The sequence below is a fragment of the Ambystoma mexicanum genome, chromosome 9 (genome assembly GCF_040938575.1).
Source record: "Ambystoma mexicanum isolate Mex_15411 chromosome 9, UKY_AmexF1_1, whole genome shotgun sequence".
NCBI lineage: Eukaryota > Metazoa > Chordata > Amphibia > Caudata > Ambystomatidae > Ambystoma > Ambystoma mexicanum.
In genome coordinates this window covers 836,682,376-836,704,709 of record NC_090931.1, presented here as the reverse complement: position 1 = coordinate 836,704,709, position 22,334 = coordinate 836,682,376, and the positions used below count along the sequence as shown (strand labels likewise).

At 47.3% G+C, this 22,334-nt stretch overlaps 1 protein-coding gene across 21 annotated transcripts in view; it reads right to left on the bottom strand.

Moving 5' to 3' along the window:
* UNC80 (unc-80 homolog, NALCN channel complex subunit) overlaps positions 1-22,334 on the bottom strand; it is a 3,486,058-nt gene that overhangs the window by 404,159 nt on the left and 3,059,565 nt on the right. The gene's annotated exons all lie outside the window — the stretch shown is intronic.

Sequence of the window (22,334 nt, the reverse complement as noted above, 5' to 3'; positions counted from 1 at the left end):
CTCACCTGATTCTCGCAGAGGCGCCGGTCTTGACTGGGCGACTACCGTATCTTCAAAGGTGATGTGTAGCACCCGGTTGGCTCTTTGGGCTGGACCTCTGTGCACTGTATGCCTGACGTGTAGAGTAAGATGTCTGCAGATAGAAAATATGGGGTTAATGAACTGGGGTTATTGGGGTGTCCCTATCTCTTTCCTCTTCTCCTCTCCTGTAGACCCCCAAAGGTTAACGCTCTCACCTTAGGTAAGTGAATGCCAAGCTCTCCATCTGCCTCGGGGCAGGGTGCTGTAGCCAGTTTCTTCACTGGATAGGTAGCACAGGCCTCTTGACTTCAGAGGACTGCTGTCCGTCGTTTACTGCACGAACGGTAAGTTTCGAGTCATTCAAATGTCTTTTTAAAGTCTTTAGTAATGATGTCTCTTGTTTTGCAGGGTTCCGGCGATGGCGGATGACGGGCTGAAGTGAGTTGAAGATGGAGCCCGTGTGATGAATAGAAGCGCCTGGAAGCACGTGAGTAAGCGCTTGTTGCCTGTTTCACGATGCGCTCTAACTGTCTTTTTATTTTGCAGGTACGAGTTCGGAGCGGCTGCAGGGTGCCGGAATACCCACTGGATTAGATGTGGAAAGGAGTAATGGCACGTGAGTATTAAAGTTCCCCAATGTCTTTAAACGCACCTTGTTTTGTCTTTCAGATGCGGATGCAGCGCCGAAGGCCTCCGGAGCGTGCAAAGAGTTGGTAAGCTTTTGTCTTTCAGATGCCGGAATGCAGTATGAAGACCTCCGGAGCGCACGAAGAGTAGGTAAGCCTTTGCCTTTCAGATGCCGGAATGCTAACCTGTTCTTTCTTGTCTTTATAGGTGTTGCTGAAGACTGGATTCAGGATGGTAAGCCTTTTTCCTGAGGCCCAGGACTGGATGCAGAAGACACGATGAGCGTCCTGCTGCAGAGGGTGCAGAATAACGCAAAGCAAGATTCATCCACCGGGTGTGGTTTAAATAGCCTCCTGTAGTGCTTAGGTGTCTCCTTCCACAGCCACGCCTAAGTAAGAAAAGAGTTCCTGGTAAGAAAAGAGTTCCTGCCTTCCAGAAGAGTTCCAGTGTTCTAAATCTAGGGAGTGGCTCCAGCCCCACCCAACAGGAAAAGTAGTTCCAAACAGAAGAGGATCAGAGGCTCAACTGGCAGGCAAGTAAGCAGCATGGTCTGCTGCAGGTAAGTCCACCCAAGCATTATGAGCCCGGCGCTTCCAGCGCTGGGACTGGGCATATTTATGAGCCTGGTGCCACTGGCGCCAGGACTGGGTCCAAAAGGTCCCAATTGGGACTGGTTGGCACTCAGAACCTGGGTTATGGATCTGCTTCCAAGGGAGTTGGGAAAACCCTGACCTTTTGGAAGCAGAGATCATGACACCCCTCTCCACACCATGGGAGAGGAAGGGTTTTCATCCTCATTAATAAGCGGGTCCCATTCCAGGTCCAAAATACAATTGCAGACAAAGAGGGCAGATACATTCTCGCCCAGGGACTCTTATGCCAGCACCCCATCACGCTCCTTAACATATACGCCCCCACATCGGAGACACCATCCTTTTTCACTAAGATGTTCGCAACATGTGCACAATACATGGGTAACATTACACTCATAGGGGGAGACCTCAGTGTTGCCCTAGACCCCCTACTGGACCGCCAGGGCACGGTCTCAGGATGCCCCGTCACATCGAATAAACGAGCAGCGCTCCAGGCATTGTTACAAGAACTCCACCTAATTGACATCTAGAGGGGGACACACAGCCAAAACCAAGACTTCACTTTCTACTCTGATCCACATGACAGTTACTCCCGTCTGGACTACTGGCTTGACCCTGCTAACGTACTCCAATTAGTATCTGAATGCACAATCCTCCCGACCATCCTCTCAGTCCATGCCCCGGTCCTCCTTTGCATAGCCCTTCCAGACACCCCTCGCAAGCCCCCCCTCCGTGGAGACTAAACCTTTGCATGCTCCAATACCCAGACCTCCTGGAGCATCTCATAACTGACACTGAGCGGTTCTGGGTATCCAATTTGGTACAGGGCTACACAACCCATATGTGTTGGGACGCCTTCAAGGCCTACATAAGAGGACAGTGTATATCCCACTGGGCGCACAAGCGTAAGTACTGGGGGGAGGAAAATGGCCACCTAACAGCTGAACTTATAAAACAGAAAGGGACCCAGAGGCGATCTAGGGACAAATGCCTCAAACCACAAATGAACAAGCTCCATGCCGGAATCAGTCGGATAGCCGCCGACAGGGCACAAAAGTCGTACACCAGCTGGTCCCAGTCATACTATTTTGAAAACGACAAACCCCTGAGAACAATGGCCCTCGCTCTAAAGCAGAGACAGGCCATGCAAACTATAATCACAATTCGGGATAAAGAGGGCGAGCCGCTAACAGAGGACGCCCCAATCAATACACATTTTTCAGAATTCTACAAAGAGCTATACACGGCCCCAGAGGCATCCGCAACTCAAGATATTGACCGCTTCCTACACTCCATACGGATCCCAAAAATCCCCCCTGACCACATACCCGCGCTAGAAGCACGCATTATGGCATCAAAAATAATAAACGCCATAGCCGCACTTATCGCAGGGAAAGCAGCAGGGCCAGATGGGATCCCCATAGAGCTCTATAAAGAATTTAGCAAGGACATTGCACCCCGACTTGAGAAAGTGTTCAATGAGGCAATCTCCCGGGCCGCCTACCTCAATCCATGTTCGCAGCATACATTTTTTTTGTAACGTATTTTATTGACATTTGTACAAAATACATACAAACATTAACAGGTAACAAGTATTAACATACTGAACGATTTACCAAAACAGTCTTCGTGATATGGTATAGTGTTCTCGGCAGTCTGTTTGGGCAAGGGGGTAGGCGGCTAACAGTTCGGGTGTTAGAGGGGATCCGGGTCGGGGGGCCTCCAATGCTTAGGTGGTTCTTAGTTCGGCTGTGTTGGTCGGGTGGTGTTCTCAGGGGGGTTTATGATCGGCAGTGAAGTGTATGTCGCGCAGTAGGGCCTTCCACGAATCTAGAGTATCGTTTGCGTTATCCCCACATGCGTTGGTTCCATCTTGCCAGGCTGAGGTCTCTGCCTCAGTCCATCTTTCCAGCTCTTTGATCCAGCGTTCATGTCTCGGGCCCCCTGCTGACTTCCATGCCATTGCTATGGTTCTCTTTGCGAGGATGCAGGCAAAGTCCATCAGCTTGACTACATGCTTGTATTTGCTCAATCTGGGGTGTGCTCCTAGTAAACATTCTTTTGGGTTCCACTCATATCTGATTAACCCAGCATCTGTGCAAATTTGTTTTACCCTGGACCAAAATTTCATCGTCTTGGTACAAGTCCAGAACATGTGGACCAAGTCTGCTTTGTCGTCTGCACACCAGGGACATTATGACGATGACCGTTTGTTGAAGCTGGCCACTCTCTGTGGGGTCATGTACCTCCTGTACAAGACGTTCAATTGAATCTGCCTGAATCTGACGTTTCTAGACAACTCTTTGGGGTAAAGTAATATTCTTTCCCACTCTTTATCCGTCAGTGTAATTTCTAGATCTGCTTCTCCCTTTTCCTTCAATGTTGTGCTTTTGGGGTTAGGTTTGTCCATCAGCTGACTGTTGAGTCGGGTTACTGGTTTCCAGCCATCTGTGAGGTCGTGCATCTCCTGTAGAAGGAGGTCTGGGGTAGGTTCCTCTGGCCAGATGTTCCATTGTTTCTTGGCAGTCCGTTTGAGTCGGTGGTACCATAGGAACTGGCCGCTCGTGAGTCCTTCATTTGCTTGCAGTGATTCGAATTCTCTGAATGTGCCTTCTTCGAACATGTCTCCCCATGCATAGATTCCGGCTCTTTCCCAGCTTCTGGCTACTGTGAGATCTGTCTGGGTCCTGCATGTGTCTGCCAGGATGAGGGTTTTGGGGGAGATAGGGGTGTTTCAATTGCCGGATGAAGCAGGTTCTGGACCATATTTGCCTGCCTAATGTTACGATCATGGGGACATCCTGTGTCGGTTTCAGAGGGTTCCAGAGTGTTGCTTTAGGGAACAGCCTGGAGGGTGTTTGTCGCAGTAGTCCTGATTCAGCGGTCGATTCGTCTGAGAGCCACCTCGTCACGTGGCTGAGCTGTGCTGCTAAGTAGTACATCTGAAGGTCGGGGAGCTGTATCCCACCTTCTTTGTAAGGCAGCGTAAGTGTAGTTAAAGATAGTTTATGTTTAGAAGGTCCCCATATGAAGTCCCTGATTAGTGTTTCCAGCTTCTTAAAGAAGGGTGGTCTGATATAGTGGCAAATGTTTACAAAATAATACAAGAATCGAGGAAGGACTATCATTTTGACAATTGCAGCTCTGCCCATCATTGCAAGTGGTAGTTTTGACCAAAAGTGCATGAATTTGCAGAGGCCTTTTATTACTGCTTCAGTATTATGTTCATGTGTGAGCTCCGGCGTGTGTTTCACGTTGACTCCTAGGTATGGGAACATCTCCGGTCGCCATTTTATCCCAACATCTGGCAAATCGGATTCCTTCAAGCCCCTGAGTCTGGCCAGTGGAAACGCACAGGATTTTAGCCTGCTGCATTTAATCCCGGAGCGTTCTGCGTAGCTGTCGAGGACGTCCAATGTGGCTTGTGCGTTGAGCTGAGGGTCCTTCAGGTACAGGAGTACGTCGTCTGCATACAGTGATATTATGGAGTGATCATTACCCAGTCTGATGCCCGAATCGAAGAACTGTTTCCTAAAATAAATGGCTATCGGCTCTAGGCCTAAGATGTATAACATCAGTGATCGCGGGTATCCCTGCCTGGTGCCCCGCTGTATCTCCCAGGATTTGGACATCGTTCCACCGGTTCTCACTCTTGCTACGGGCGAGTTGTATAGCACCCCGACCCATCTCACAAAGCCCTCACCAAAGCCAAACTCCCTCAGCACCTCGATCGTCCACTCCCAGAATATGGAATCGAAGGCCTTTATGGCATCGAGCGAGAGCACTGCCAGATCTTCATCCCTTGAGTAGGTCTCTGGCAAGATGTGCTGGAGCCTCCTCAGGTTGGCTGTGGTGTTGCGTCCCGGGAAAAAGCCGTTTTGGTCTTCGTGGATCAGGGTTCCCACCACCTTCGCCAGTCTCTTGGCCAGAATGGTAGTCAGGATCTTACTAGCGTAGTTTAACATCGATAGTGGGCGATACGAGTTGCAGTCGTTGTGGGGTTTGTTCGGTTTAAGCATAGGGATTATTATCGTTTCTTTCATTGAGTTGGGTAGGATCCCTTTTTCATATGCCTCCATGTATACCTCATGTAGGATCGGGGTGAGAGTTGCTTCGTATGCTTTGTAGAATTCGGGCGGGAGGCCATCGCTCCCGGGGGCCTTGCATGTGGCTAGCGATCTAATTGCTTCCGTCACGTCTTCTGTAGTGATCTCAACTTCTAGTGACTCTCTCTGCTCATCCGATAATTTTGGAAGTCCTATCTCTTCTAGGGTGGCCTTGATTTCCTCTCTGGGTATTTGTTTGTCATGTGTGTATAGTTTGGAGTAGAAGTCCACAAATGCATTGTTGATGTCTTGTTTTGTCTTGTGAGTTGTCCCTCCTTCGTCTGTAATCTCTGTTGGGAGATGTCTTGGGTGTTCACGTTTACACAGCCAGGCCAACAGTCTGCCAGGCTTATCTGCTTCTTTGTGTGTCCTGGCAGTGTATGTTGCAAAGTCAAATTTGGCTAATCTGTTCCAGGCTGATTGGCATTCTTCTCGGATTCTTTTCAACTCCACCTCCATCTCTGATGTGACGTCGGAATTGGATTCCAGGTGTACTATTTCCGCCTCTAGTTCCTCTAGTTCTGCCTTCAGTTGCTTTCGGATACCCCCCGCTCCTGATATTGCTTCACCTTGTGTCACTACTTTCATAGCTTCCCATAGTGTGCCCCAGCTTGCCACAGAGCTTTTGTTAATGTCTATGTAGTCCTCCAGTTTGGTACCGAGGTCTTCTCTGAATTCATGGTCAGTGAGTGCTGCCGCTGGCATTCTCCATTTCGGGATTGGTGGTCTAGGCCCCCTGAATTTCCATTGAATGACTAGCGGTGAGTGGTGAGAGATGGATCTGCCTAGATATGTTGTTGATTCAGCCATCAGAACTTGTTCTCGGTCTATGAACAGGTAGTCTATTCTCGTGTGGATTTTGTGTGGGGCTGAGTAGTAGGAGTAGTTCCTCTCAGTGGGGTGCTGCTCCCTCCAGATGTCCACTAAGTTGAGGTGTTCTAGTGTGCTGTTTAGTGCATCAGTGGTGGCGTTATTTTGTTGATGGGGCGGCTCTGACCTGTCCATGGATCCATTTCTGATACAATTAAAATCGCCTCCCCATATAAAGGTTCATTCTCTATGGTGCACCATTTTAGTGGATAGTGTTTTGAGGTGAGAGGGTATTCCGTGTTGTGGGAGGTAGGAGTTTACTAGGCACACAGTCATGTGTTCAATGGTGGCCCACATTATTAGGTACCTTCCCATTTTGTCGGCTTCAAGGCCCAGCAGTTGAAATGGCACATTTGGGTTTACCCACGTAAATACTCCCCTTGCGTATTTGGAGTATGGTGCCCCTCTTCCGATTCCACCCCATCGTTCAGATAATTTGGACATGGATTCTTCTGTGAGGTGGGTCTCCTGGAGCATCGCAATCGAGACCTTTTTTCTGCAGAGGTAGGATTGGATCCGATTCCTTATTAGATATGAGCCCATCCCCCTCACATTCCATGTCATCACTTTGAGTTGTGACGCCATTAAGTTGGTGCAGTGGGTCTTTCTCTTCGATCTCCCCTGGGATTTTGGGGCAGTCTCTGTTCCAGGTTACGGGATCTCTCGTTTGGGTTCCATGGTCCACTCGCCCTTGAGTTTGTCCTGCCCTGTGCCTCTTTGTTCTTAGTGATCTGATGACTATGTAACTAATGAAACAATTAACATAACTGGAACTGGTGCGCCCAGCAACTACATTTTTCTTGTGGTGCTCGGGCACTCTCGCGCCATCTGAACCCATCCGGGTATCGGGCACGAGCGGGGTCGGTCAGGCAACTGGCCTGTCCTGGACTGTTCGTGGGGGTTGTGCCTTGCACCTGACAGGAGGCCGAGCGAGGGCCGCATCCATGTGGCTAACTGTTGTGTGGTTTACCTTCTAGGTTTCTGTTCGCCTTCTGTCTGCGTTGAAAATGTGGGTTCATAAGTAGCTCCATTTCTCGCATACTTTTTCGGGGTTTGCCTCAGTCTTCCATAGGGTGGGAGTCGCTGCCTTCTGCCAAGTTGTTATCTTCCAACCGCATATTGGCAGCTGCTGGGGTCTCCAAGAAAATCGCACGGCCTTTGTAGATGACTTTCAGTCTTGATGGGTAAAGGAGCATGTATTTCAGGTTTAATTGTCTGAGCCTTGCTTTAACTGGCACGAATGAGTTCCTCTCCCTCTGTACATTCTGGATGTAATCAGGGTAAATAGCTATTTTGGAGTTACCACGTTCTATGGGTCCTTCTTCTCTGTAATACTTCAAGATGGTTTCTCTGTCCTGAAAGTTAAGTATTTTAGCGATTATAGGGCGAGGATGTGAGCCTGGTGGGGGTCTCTTCTGTAGGGATCTGTTCACCCTTTCCACTGCAAATCCTTGCGTTAATCTCTCAGCGCCTATCTCTTGTTGTAGCAGGGACTCTGTAGGCCGTTGGGTTCGAGCCCTCGTTTCCTTCCGGTACCCCTAGCATTCTGACATTGCCACGTCTAGTCCGTCCTTCGGCCTCTTCGGATCTTGCCTCAAGCGCAGCTACTTTCTTCTCTAGGTCCACAACCTTAGCTTTCAGTTCTGCAGTGTCATCTGATGTTTCCCTTATGGTTGTCTCGGCATTTGTCACTCTCTCAGTTAAGTTTTGGGCATATTGGTGCAGGAGTTGGATTTCAGACTTAAATTCGTCGATTCTTGAGTCTATAAATGTTCGTAGTGATGCAATAGCTTCCAGCACTTGGGATTGATTGTCAGGAGGTTCCCCTTCTCTTGTCTGCGCAGGTTCAGGGGTGGAGAGGCGAGGTTGCACAGGGGTCTTTGCTTTGGTGGAGACATATGTGGCTGATTTCCCTTTGCTTCTGGCGGCCATGTTGAGGGTTTTGTTAATGCGTTGCACAATCTGCTCCGGGGTAGGCTGTTCTGGTTCTCAGTGTCGTCCTGGGAGGAGGGTCGCAGGACTGGGCAGGTGCGCTAAACTTGAGTTGGTAGGAGCTGGTCTTGTGGCTCCCAGCACTCGCGGTTCGTTATTCCGGGTGGCTCTAGTGCCACTTTGTGGTGTGTAGGGCTCCCCCGGTGCTGGATCGGTGCCCTTCTGTGGCACTCAGGTCCAGTGCCTCAGGCCTTCAGGTCAGATCTTGGGGGAGGGGGGCGCTGTTATGCGGGTGACGTGTGTCTGTGCTCCAGTTTATTGGATAGTTTCGGTGGCCCAGCTGCCAGCGTGCCCGCCCGCAGTTCTCCTCACCTCTAGTTTCTTTTCTCCACCTCGCCGAGGCCAGCAGGTTCTAGGGCTAGTTAGGAGGAAGGGCTCCCCCGTTCTCGTCGGGTCTGTGTGTCGCCTTCTTTTCACTTTCCCTGCCGTTTTCAGGTGTGCGTCTCTCCTTCCTGCTGCGTATGGGTTCGCTACCCCAGTAGCGTTGGGGTGTGGTCGCAGATGTCTGCTCCCAGCGTCTCCGGGCTGGATCTTCCGCTCTCCCCTCCAACCGGCTGAGCTTCTCCTATTCGCTGGGGATGGCGCTCCACAGTAGCCCGCAGTGCGGTGCGAGTCACCGGGGCCAATTGTCTCCCTGTGTCTGTACGTGCCCGTGCGGGAGGGCGGGACTCTCCGTGGCCGTGACTCGCACCCGTTGTTCCGCCTCGTGTGCCCACTGCAGCGGCTGCGGATGGCGTCGCTGTCACGAACGGCACTGGAATCACAGGATGGTCGCCATCTTGGATTCTGTCGGAGGTAGGGGGGTTCAGTTCGGGTGGGATCCCACAGGTTCCGCAGGTCCGATTTTCCAGCAAACTTGTTGAATCGTGTTGGGGACCGCTTCCGCTACCCCCGTGACTACTTTTCGTCACCTTAGATGTGGTTTAAATTAAGCGAAAAGGATCAAGATGCGGCGCCTCGGCCGGAGCCCGGCAACTCAGCCTCTACTCGCCATGAGCTCCAGGCCACGCCACCCACAGCATACATAGTAGTCTTCCATAAGGAAGGACGAGACCCCAAATTATGAGGCTCTTATAGGCCCATATCTTTTATAAACACAGATGCCAAGATCCTAGCGAAGTGCCTAGCTAAACGTATAGAAAATAGTCTTCCATACGGTTTATTGTGAGTATTTCGAATGTCATTTTTCGAATGCCATTTTGTCGAAGCCAAAATGCCGGAAACAAAAATTTCATTTTTTTTTTTAACCCGTTTTTTTTATTTACACTTTTTTTACTAGCAAAACACACAAAAAAACATATAACATAAAAAAAATACATTCGACATTTTTTTTTCCGCCAACATTTATTTAGACGAAATGGCATTCGAAAAAAAGATTTCGACATATTAACTGGATACCCTTCCATACATCATCCATAAAGATCAAACGGGATTCATATGCAATAGTGTTAGGCAGAATTACATGCAGTACCCTCTGGGACCCCCACATACAAATAGGACTACAGGTGCAAGTCAAACCAACCTTTGGTATAAGTCTGTACCACCCACACTGTTTTTGGTAGCGAGCTGAGCAGACAGGCTTATCTCAAGAGTGAATGTGGGCAGTACAAGCAGTTACACAGAGGTCTTTTAATAACAGGGGTTCAAGTAGACACTTATACTCAAGGTTTCTTGGTAAAACACTTATTCATTTATTACACAATCATTTGGAAAACATTTCACTAGAAGGAGGCAACTTAATATTATACAACAAATACACTTCAATACGAAACTCTAAGATTTTGAGACAGTTTGAGCTCCCCTGAAATAGGAGCAAAATAGCAGTTCAGTTACTTAGAAGTGAGCAAATGGAATAAGGTAAGTAGAATAGATCAAATATACTTTTTAAACAGTGCAAACAGTTTCCGTTCACCAGAAGAGTTTGATTCAAGTCAATAGGCCTAGGCCAAAGTCAATGGGCTAGTGTTCTGCATAGGAAAGGGCAGTTCTGGTATCAAACGGTAAAGTCTTTGCACGAGTTCTTAGAAGTATTTTAGGCGAAAAAGGATAATTTGTGGGGTCACAAGCTGATTAGGCCTGCAAGTTGGGAAAGTTTCACAAACTTTCACCGCTAGAGTGGCGTTCTCTCAATCGGGTTGGCACAGTACCTTTGTATGAAGAAACAAATGCTGCTGAAGTCGTTGGTTCCTGGCAGTTCCTGCAGATCTCGCTGTTCCTGAGCCTCAGTTGTGGGGACAAGAGGGAGGACGTCTGGGGACTCCTGCACTGCACGGGATCGTTGAAGAAAGCAAACAAGATGCAGTCACTTCAGTTCCAGTAGCTGTAGATTCAAGAACACAAACTGGTGTCCCTCTCCCTGGTTAATCCTAACCAGCCTTGAGAATGGTATCCAGATGTCTTATGAGTTGATTGGTCCCACCGACTCAAAGGAAGAAGCCGTCCTTGAAGGAGCTTCTCTGTTGAATGGAGTCTGACAATTCGGACCTGCAGCAGGGCTTCACCGGGCAAACCAACGGTCCAGGAGTTGCAGCAGCCGTCCTCTTCCAGCTCGTCTTTGGTTCTTCGTTCCAGTGGTCAACTCTGCTTTCCAGTCCAAGAGACTTGCCTTTTAAACAGTTCTCTCCCTTTCATTCCAGCCTAGCTGTCATTCACCCAGCAGGGTGGCTGTCCTTGCCGGACAGTCAGCTAGCCAATCACGCCAGAGTGCATTTGGATCTCCTAGGAGACTAAGCATAGGGAGTTTTAGGCACCTCCCTCACTTCCTGCCCCCCCCAGACACTCAGACGCCAGCGGTGGTCTTCACTCCTGAAGCCTGGCAAAGGCACACGAACAAAGGGACCAAACCTGGTTTGGCGCGCAGAGACAAACACTAGAAGGACCTTTCCAAAAAGAAACAGTGAAAAAAGAAGACCGGGACCCGTTTAAACAAAGGGGCTTAAGGCGCCATCTTGAAAAACATGTCTCCCGTGATTTTTAGCTACCGGTGTTCACGGTCGGGAAAAATCATGAGTAGTTTGTTGTAAAACCACTGCCGCCAGCCTTTTCAATAGGAAAGCGTAGCATTTCACTGCTACATGAGTATTTGGACATAGGGGATACTATGTAACCCCTCCAGCACTCCATTGTAAGATGGTGTGTGCTGGGTCTAGGAATTTGGAAAGACTAGTAAAGTCAATTTACTTTACATTCTCTGGGAAACAGAGGTTTATCCCAGAGAAGGTATTTAAACCTTTGGGAAGTCTAAAAGACATCCTTGTGTCACTGCACTGAAGGTGCTGTGTAACACACATGAAAAGATGATGCCTATGGAGTTATCTAAAACCCCATACTCAAAGAATAGAAGTGAAAAACACACATCAAAACACATGAAAGAGTGGGAAAAAAAGGCTCACACTCTTTACAGGTAAAAAAAATCAAGTCTTCAAAATCCAGCAAAGTTGCTGGGGGTTTCTAAGGTGAAGGGAATTAGCACATTTATGAGAATTCTCCCTAACAAATAGGCACTCTAGCAATAATATTAGGAGACTGCTGCACTTGGTAGCAGGAGACAGAGAACCTGAGGACTTGATCCTAGCTGTAGACGTGGAAAAAGCCTTTTACAAAGTGCAGTAGTTCATCTTTAAAGTCCTACCTCGTTACGGCTTCCCCCCTAAATTGGTCCAGCTGATTAGGCTGCTATATACGGGCCCCACAGCAGCGGCCGTGACCAATGGCATCACCTCCCTGACCTGCAATCAGGAATACGCCAGTGTTGCCCGCTGTCACCACTGTTATACGTGCTATCAATAGAACCTATAGCGATCAAACTCCGGGCAGACAGGGGATGGGCAGACATCACACAGGGGGGAGAGGAACACTGCATGTCCCTCTACGTAAATGACATGTTGCTCTACATAAGCAAAGGCCCCTCACCCCTCACATATATTCAAATGTTACTGCTGTAAGTGGGGCCATTGGCGGGCTATATCAACTGGAGCAAATCTGAAGTCATGCCTCTGCGCCCAGATATTCCATGGGATCCAGCGGGGGTGGCCCCATTCTCCCTGCAAATGCACCACATCAAATACCTTGGTATTAATATTAGCGCCTCATTCGACACCATAAGAGACCACAACTATCCAAAGAAAATATCGGGTATATGTCAAGACCTCAAAAGATGGGACACACTAGCCCTTTCCCTGACCGGACGAATAAATGCCCTGAAAATGAACTTGTTCCCCAAGATTACATACATCGCTATGATCATCCGAGTTAGTCCGACTTTCGACTCCTTGAAGGAGATGGATAGAGCAGTCACCACGTTCATATGGTGAGGGAAGAAGGCGAGAATTTGTCTTCCAGTTCTACAAGCCGCTACAGCAAACGGCATGCTAGCTGCCCCCTCCTTAAAGGCCTACTATCAAGCGGCTCAGATTTGATGGATTAAGCGATGGCTGGACACTTCGGATGAATCCAGCTGGAGGAATATGGAGGTTGGAATGGTGAAACCACTTAACCCAAATGAAATTATGGCCCACCCCCCCAGGCGAGCTCCCGCACACTTAAGGAAACACCCAATTGTCAGGCCCATTATTACCCAATGGCACAAACTCAGGCATGCAACACCATGGTCCAGCATCAGGGCAATACTATCGTATGGACTAGCACAAAAAATACACCACAAATAAGACTCAGAATGGGCCAGCATATGATTAATGGACGTAAGCCATGCAGGACGACTACAGCCGTTTCAAGATGCACGCACTAAACTGAGTCTCAACAGTGGTGACTGGCTCACATACCACACCATGTGCTCCACTATTTGCCACCATATGGCACAGACCACCCAACCACCGACCCCAGTCCCCTGCGAGACGCAGATGGAACAACGCCTAGACGCGTCCCCACACTTGCGCACCTTCTACCAAATGGCGATATCGAACAACCTAGGGCGGAATCACTCACTAGCGCACTCTTGGTCTGAAGACCTAGGGACCCAAATCGGGATTACTGACATCTTGGAATACTTCGCAGCCATCCCCCTAATATCCACTAACCTCAAAAACAGAGAGATCCAATATAAAATCATACAACAGCTATATTTCACCCCCACAACAATCCACCATATGGGGATCGTCCAATCAAACAAATGCTGGAGAGAGTGCGGTTCCATAGGCACGATGGGCCACATACTCTGGCATTGCCCCAAGATTGCTCAATACTGACGGGAGGTTCTTAGGCAGATTGGGGGCATTGGCAGGGGCAGGGTTGCATTCACACCTGAGGTAATGCTTATTGGGGCAGATACCGATGACTGGCATGAGGACTCCCTAACCCGCAAGCTCATAGGCTTAATACTATTCATTGCAAGAAAACCTCTGATCATTCATTGGAAGGCTAAAGCCCCCCCCCCGAACCCCCTCACCAACCGAGCGGATAGAACTCCTAGCGAAAACATGTAGATTGTAGCTGGCGGCGATGGCGAGAAAGCAGACACACAATCTCACTAGGGCAATAAAATTTTGCAAACTAACAGTCAAGTACATATAAGAGGCGAAGGATGAAACGGCTTAGCCTCCAACACAATCAGGATGGGCAACCACAACCTCACTAGGGTCAACAAGGCCCAGTGACGAGGACAATAGCGCACCAAGCATCCAGACACGGAAGCCGCAGGACTTGGGAGCAACTCACAGTTTTGGGGGGAGGGTTAATGGGGGCATTTGGTTGATTATTTGTTCAGTTACTATTGACGGTTTAGGAGCACAAGAGCAGAAAGGGGGAGGGGCGAGGGTCTGAGGTGAGAAGTGGATTAAGCTGGCACAAAACATTTTGAATCGGAAAAATTATCATTCACAGTAGCAGCGCTGAATAACTCTATGCTCTCTTGTGCACCGGTCTATGTTTAAGAAATGCCAATAAAAAAGATGTTTTAAAAAAAAAAAGAAATAATCAGTGATTGTTCCACCATCTACCGGTCACTGCTCCTCACCTCGATAAGCAAGTGAGGACCCAATGAGAAAGTGAGCCAATGCCAGCCAGAATGCAAGCATTTTTTTAAACTCACCCAATGGAGGAAGAGTCAGTGCAAGGTTTAGGGTGGGCTATTATTAAAGTATTCAGCCCATCGAGTGTTTTGCTACAGAGGTTGTATGCCGAAATAACATTGCTCGAGGCTGAACTATTCATGTTTCTACCAAAGTTATTTCTTACACAGGAAGTAAGACCAAATACAGAATACAAAGGCATTTACCACAGTCGGTAGGTTGAATGGAGGGACAACATATTGTTGATTGGAAGGGAAACAAAGATAATGCTGGCTCCCTCTCACTCCATCTAACTGTAAGTAAATGCACTTCTGTAGACTTTGTAGCACTTTGCACTGCAGTGATATTTTTAAAGTCCACCTCCAACTTCCTGTATCGAGTTAAAGGGACAGCTTTTTCTTATAAACGGAATCATGTGTGTAATTATAGGGGGAAAGGGGTGACATGAGACCTGGCCTGGGCAGCATTTTAAAGCAGAGCAGAGGTCCCTTTTTAAAAAAAAGTTTTTTTATTGTGTTTGTGCATGTTTGTCGGGGAGCACTGTCCAAGCCCTCTGAGCAAAATATATGCAAACTTCCTAATTAGCATATGGATTGCACCAACAGAAGCGACTTCACAAAAAAGGACATTTCAAGGCGCATCATCAGTCTTTGATACTTGGAGGCACCATGGAAGTGACTTTACAATAAATTGCCATAAATAAGCCAAGTGACAAATAAGTTTGTGGTGCAAAATACCTAAATTGCACTATTGTTATATGTGAGCAACTCTATAGTCATAAGGCTTTTCCATTTTAATAGCATAATACATTAACATAAGCTTTGAAGTGAATCAGAATCACTTACAGAGCTGCAGATAAGGCACAATGTGATTAAATAATTTGCTCAGGAACACACACTTGGTTAAATAGTGAAACTGGGATGTGGACAATTTAAGTGACCATGCACATCTTTGCAGGCTTAGTTGATATAGATATTTATTAAGGTCTTGCTTAACATTTCATGTGCTTATTATTTATATAACATATCATTATTTATAGATACGCATTGGAAGCAAACCACATTATATAATAAACGAGCCTTTCATAGTAAACTAACCATACACTATATACATTGTCATATAAATATGTTGAAAAATGGGACTATGGCTTTAGTTTCATTCTCCCCATTCTGCATGCACAGTCACAATAGCATCATGCAGCTTAATGGGAGCCTAACAAATCCTCCTTGGGTTTTAAATCCAGAGTCATTATTTCATAAAGCATGCAACATTATGCACCCTTCTCACTTCTGATCACTCCCTCCCATTCATATTTCTAAAGTGACAAAAGTCCCTGATAGTCGTACCCCCCTCCCTCCTGTCAGTGCTTAATGGCTCACATTGTAATACTCCTTGGGACATTGTCCTGGCAGCGGGACACCTCTACCATCCGCAACGGGTAAGGTGTCCTGCTGCCAGGGCAATGAGCGTGCTGAGCAGGAATTGCTCAGCACAATTGTCCTGCCAGCGGGACACCTTTGCTGTTGGGCACCCTCTTTGAGGTGCCGAATGGGAGAGGTATCCCAATGACAAATGTCCCGGTCTGGCTCTTAAAAGAGCTACGGGAGGGGGGGGGCAGCTTGACCACCTCCTTGCGACTCTTTGCTCAGTCCTCCACTATTTGGAGCCATTTGTACACAGGAAAACATACCTTAATTTTAATCAGTCATAATCTTGTAGAAACATCTATCAGCAAGTAGACATATAAGGTGCTGTGCAGAACCCAATTTTGAAGATATATGGCATTTAAAAATCCATACCAATTATACTAGCACCAAATAAAACTTGTCCTATAGCACCTCCGTGCCGCACTAGAAACAAACTTAACATTACTGCTGAGGCAATTATGCCTCTTGTAATCCCCACCTTAAGTGCACTACTAAACATGAACGACCCCAACTTACTTGCAGACGCTTATAACTCTTAAGTCTAAAGCACTAGACACAGTCGCACCTCTTTAAAAGCGCAAAGGGAAACCAAGAGCCCACATGAATTCCCGGTTTACCCCCGAGCTGAAGACACTTCGCACTGAAAAAAGAAAACTTGAAACACTCTGGAAACATACCCCCTCGTCAGAGAACAAAACTAACCTAGCCAACATCTCTGCTAAATACAAAGAAGAGATTATCTGTACTAAGCGGGATACCTTCAACAATAGACTAACTCAAGCTGCGTCCAGCACTAAAGAACTCTTCATCATCTTGAGAGAAATGGAGACGTCCAACCCACCCACTGATTCATGCTCTTAAAGACCAACTCTGGTGCACGAACATTCAAAATGCTCTCACCAACAAAATTGGCAGTCTTCAGACTAAAATAGCAGGCAAACTGGCCCCCTTCCTCCCAGAGATCATTCACCCAGATCAAACAGGCTTCATCCCAGGACGGGGCACCCAAGACAATATCCGCAGAACTATCAACATCATAGAGACAGCAAACAGATTGAGCTCAAGGCTAGCAGTCCTCTCCTCAGATGCAGATAAGGCATTCGACATGCTCGACTGGGGCTATGTGGAGGAAATCTTACGGCATTTCGGCTTCGGCCCAAACTTTAGGAAATGGGTCCTAGCGATCTACCAAAGTTCCTCTACGAGCCTACGCCTCAATGGGGCCAAATCTGGCAGCATACACATAACCCGGGGCACGAGACAAGGATGCCCACTCTCCCCCCTCATTTTTGCCCTCTCAATGGAACCATTCGCGGACAGGGTCCACCAAAATCCAGCAATACACGGCCTCACGCACAAAAGTGAAACCTACAAAATCGCCCTATACGCAGATGATGTTCTCCTCACACTCACCCGCCCGGCAGATTCAATAAGAGCCCTATGGCGAACTCTCGAAGAATTCAAGGCGGCCTCAGGATTCATCATAAAAATATCCAAATCAGTAGCACTGGGCATCAATATTCCAAGTAAGTCGAAAGCCAATCTCGAGGAGGAGTTCAGGATTCCTTGGACAAGAAGCAGTATTAGCTACTTGGGAGTCCAGATACCCAATAAAACTGAGAAGCTGTATAAGACAAACTTCCCGACACTCTTCAGAGACCGCTGGGAGAAACAGGAAATCTTCTGGTTTGGCCGAATTACAGCAATAAAGATGAACCTGACCCCACAGCTGCTATAGTACGCGCAGGCGCTTCCAGTGACGATCCGGGAGGAAGCCCTGCGAAAACTGCAAAGGGAAATCCTAAACCTCGTCTGGGAAGGGAAGAAGTCTCGCATTCCGAAACGTATCATGCTCCGAAGTACAGCTCTGGGTGGCCTGGGGGTCCCCGATGTGGCAAGGTATTGCTTAGCAGCCCAACTGGCCCCCGCGTTTGCCTGGAAGCTCAGCGACAACCCCCCGAGGTGGTTACAACTAGAGGAAGATTGGAGCAGGGTCCCGCTAGAAGTTCTGCCCCATTCCAAAGAATCCAAAGGAACACAAGAGTTGGGCCTCCTACCAGCAACAAGGAACATGGTTGCCAGCTGGAAAACTGCAGCCCGCCGGTGGAAATGTAGGGGCACAATGGGCGCCCTCACCCCAAACTGGGAGAATTCGGACTTCTCCCCGGGAGTCTCACCAAACCAGTTCACTGAGTGGAGAACCGGGGGCTTAAAAACTATGGCAGATTTCTTCGAGAATGGGTGTCCCTTGAACTTTGAGGAGTGCAAAGCAAAATTCAAGATTCCGGAGACTGAAAGGTTTCGCTATACGTAACTGAGGCACTGGCTGTCGAACCCCCAGGTCAGGAAACAAGGCAGCAGATAGCTAACTGCATTAGAACTAACCCTCTTAGCAAATCCCCCGAAAGGGAAAATCTCAACACTGTACAAATTACTGGACAGAACAGACCCCACTAAAAAAGAACCATATATGCTGAAATGGGAAGAAGACATCGGAAGACCGATCGAACCAGAGGAATGGCACCATATATGGTCTCGAGCACAAAAAAGCTCAAAGTGCGTAACAAACAAAGAAAGTGCGCTTAAACTCTGTTACAGATGGTACCGAACCCCGGTCATCCTAAATAAGTGCAATCCCTGATCAATGCTGGAGAGGATGCGCAGAACAAGGAACCCTGTTCCACCTCTTCTGGTCTTGCCCAAAATCCAATCTATTCTGGAAAAACACTCTGGAGCAGATCAAAGCAATCACCGGGCTCAACATACCCTGGGACCCAGGAATCGTGCTGCTTGGGGCTACAGGAGACGGCCAACTCCCCCTTACAGGCTGTATGGCGGACCTATGCTCCCACCTCCTCACAGCCGCCAAAATCGCCATTGCCAGACTCTGGAAAAATCCAGAGGGCCCGTCCACGCACATGTGGTGGTCCAAATGCTGGGAAATTGTGGCAGCCGAAAAAGTCACGGCCAGTAGACTAGACAACAAGCCCAAATTCTAACGCATATGGGCCCCCCCTTCCTGGACTATGTGCAACAATACCCGGGGGTTGCAAGACAGCCCCCAAGCCTACGCTGGATGGAAACTCAAGACTGAATATAAAACATGACTAAAACTAGTCTCGAGAAGCGACGGGGCTCTTCCACACCCCGGAGTCACAGGCAGCCAAGCGAACTACTCCCCTAATTCTGCCGAATCCACTGCGAAGAACCCATCCTAAACACAGCTGGAGAGCCACACGGACCCTTTGAAAAGTCCCTAAGAACGAACTAAGCAGTCTGCTGTTCCCATTGTGTATGCAGCTCCATGTCCCCCACTTCCCTTCCCCCTCCTCAGTTGTTATTATTAATGTTGTTTTTGAAGACAATGCATAATCTACTAAGACTCAGTTACATCCAAGGCAGCTTACCGCTCCTTAATGCGATAGCCAGTTTACCAAATATGTAACAATCAAAGAACATGTATGTTTTATCATGCCAAAAATAATAAAAATAATGTTGGAAAAAAAATAACAGGCAAACAGCGACTCCTAACTAACTGTACCTCACCCAAGCCGACCCCAGTACCTCTCACCCAACAGTCCCAAGGCTTTAAATTTACAAATGTATTCGTAACTGAGGTAAAAAAAAAATGCTAGCCCCTCTGAAACCCTCTAACTGCCAGGGTGATAGCTGTCCAGCACAGATCATCAAAGATGTGGCCAGAGACCTGGCTCCATTCATTACCAAATTAATCAACGCATCATTTTCAAGTGGAATTGTACCTAGTAACTTGAAGGAATCATGGGTAATTCCACTACTCAAAAAACAAACGCTAGACCCCACTATCCCTACGAACTATAGACCCATTACTAGGGTCCCATTTTTTATAGAAATCCTGGACAGGGTTGCATATTTGCAAATCCAAGACTATCTAGATGCCAACAAACTCCTGGGAACTCGGCAATCTGGCTTTAGACCCAAACATGGGACAGAAACTGCCCGTATTGACCTAAAAAGCCAGATTGACGATCTCAAAGACAAAGGAAGACTTGCTATTCCGCTCCTCTTGGATCTGTTGGCGCCATTTGACTTGGTCGACCACAAGGTACTTTGTGATCACCTCGCCTCAGCAACCCACTTTTCCAAGACAGCCATCACATGGATTCAATCCTTCCTAAATAACCAACTTTGTATAACATCTTTACAAAGCCGTTGTTTGATGAATTGGACTGTCTAGGAGTCACCTACACTAATTATGTAGATGACACCCAGATACTCCTACCCCTTACAGGCATTTATGACACAGATGTACGATGCGTGAATGAAATCTACACAATCATTCAGGCATGGATGGCGTTCACGGCCTCTGCCTGAATGACAACAAAACTGAACTCCTCCTGGTGGGTTCTCCAGCCAACATAAACAAATTAAGCCCTAACTACACTACTCTCATTATAGATGGGAACAACATCCCAATTGCTAAAGAAGTAAAAACATTAGGCTTCTATCTTGACGCTACCTCCAACTTAAACAAACAAGTGAATATGACCGCCTCAGCCACTGCCTACATGGGCAAACTGATAAGGGCCTGTAGACCGCTGTTTTCAACAGAAAGTTGTCTCATACTAGCCAGAGCATTCACATTGTCCAAACTGGACTATTGTAATGGTCTCTACTTAGGTGCTAATAAGACTGTACTCAACAAACTACAGCTAATGCAGAACAATGCTTTTAGAGCTGCATTAAATATACAGAGAAGAGAGCAAATTTCAGCAATTATAAAACACTGCAAATGGCTCTCTAAAAAAAAAATGATTGACCTTAAAACTTTATGTCCCACCTTTAAAGCACTGTACCATACAGCCCCTCCGTACCTCACTGAAAGATTCACCTTGAGATCATCCACACAAATTAATAGATCATCTGACACATCCTGCCTGGTGGTCCCAAGATACAACCTAAAAAGATCTGGAGGATCCAGCTTCCCAGTCATGGCCTCCCAACTGTGGAACACCCTCCCATCTGACATTAAATCCATCCAAGTATTCTCTAATTTCAGGAGAAGTGTCATCCCCTGGCTACTTAGCAAGAACTAATTATCAGTTACTTAGATCTCCTAACGTTACCTCATAATTTAATTGAAGTATCCACTTGAATATCCTATACCTGTCATCTGTATCTGTATTTTTGATCTGCATACATTTTAGTGACTTAGTAGAACAACTGCTTTTCTACAACTGTCCTGCCTGTTTTCCAACCATGTAAAAACATACCTCTGGTACTGTAACCTCTTACCAATGCCTATGCCTCTAAAATGTATCTTGGTACCTACCTGTAACTGCTTATAATCTCTATGCATGTACAAACTTTACTCTTAACTGCATTGTCTATGTCTGTAACATTCTACTTCCTTAAGAGAGCACCCAGATACCGCTGGGTCAGGTGCGCTATATAAATAAAATAAACAAACAAACAAACAAACTTGGTCACCCACTGCACTGCATTAACCAATGGTTTCTGCCTTTTAATGAAAGGAAAAATCAGGCAAATTGCTGACATTCCAGTGAATCAGGTCCTTTCGGCCATGGTTTTACAGTTCAGCTAGCTCAAGTCAACATAGCCCAAAATGTCAGGTATCATGGGGTGATAAAGTCTGGTCTGCTCAATGGACGTTGCACCACTGTTTCCATCTGTTATTGTAAATGTACATCTAAATGTTGTGTGCCCACAGTGTGTGTCAGTGGAGGTGCTGGGTGCATTTGTGTGTGAGTGAGAGTGTGAGCAAGCATTTGTTTGTGTCTGAATGAATGATAAATAATGCATTGTTTGTATGTTCTAGTGGAATTAAGTTTGTGAATGTTATGTTGTGTCACTGGGTGCATGGCAGGCCGGCTGAAGATGTGCGGTGGCCCAAATGATTTTTAAAGATACGCCACCAGTCTTATAAAAGTTATAATAGAGCGTCAGCAATGGGCTCTTGTAGTGTAGTAGTTTAGTGTTATACCTCAGGGATTTAGGTTGTTTGACCGACGTACAAAATCACGACGGAATTAATAGTAGTCAATTTCGCTGCGAATATGTTTTTACCTCTGTACAGAAAAACAAACCATGTCCCCTCAAACCGCCAGTATACCCATAAACCCCCCCACTTACCTTTTCTCAATCTGCTGCCTCTCCTGTAACCTAGAGCATCAGATCCATCCCATTAACGAGTGTCAGATCTGACGCTGCAGCGTCTCTCATCTTCTTTTTTTTTGTTGGTTCCCCTGCCACAAATGCTGAGGAAGCGGGGGACACCCCTGCAACCGCCAAGGCCAACGTGGGCTGAGGGGGCCACCCCTGCAACCACTGCTCTTCATGTTCGGTATCTTCAGCTTCGAACTAATGGTGGTGACCGAATTCAGTCCAATCTACCATTCGACCACATTTTTTTTTTACAATTTGGCTGAAAGGATCCCTCAGAGCCCTCCCTTCACCCCACCCCTTTCCATCAGTTGTCATGTGCCCCCCAACATTTTCAGCAAAGTTACTCCACTGAACGGAACGCTCTGCACACTGTTCTCCACTGACTCTTCTGCATTTCTCTACACATTGTGAGCACTTCACACCACAGTGATATTTTTAAAGTCCACTCCCACTTTCTGCATCCAGTTAAAGGGACAGCTCCTTTTCATTCACAGAACACTGCACACA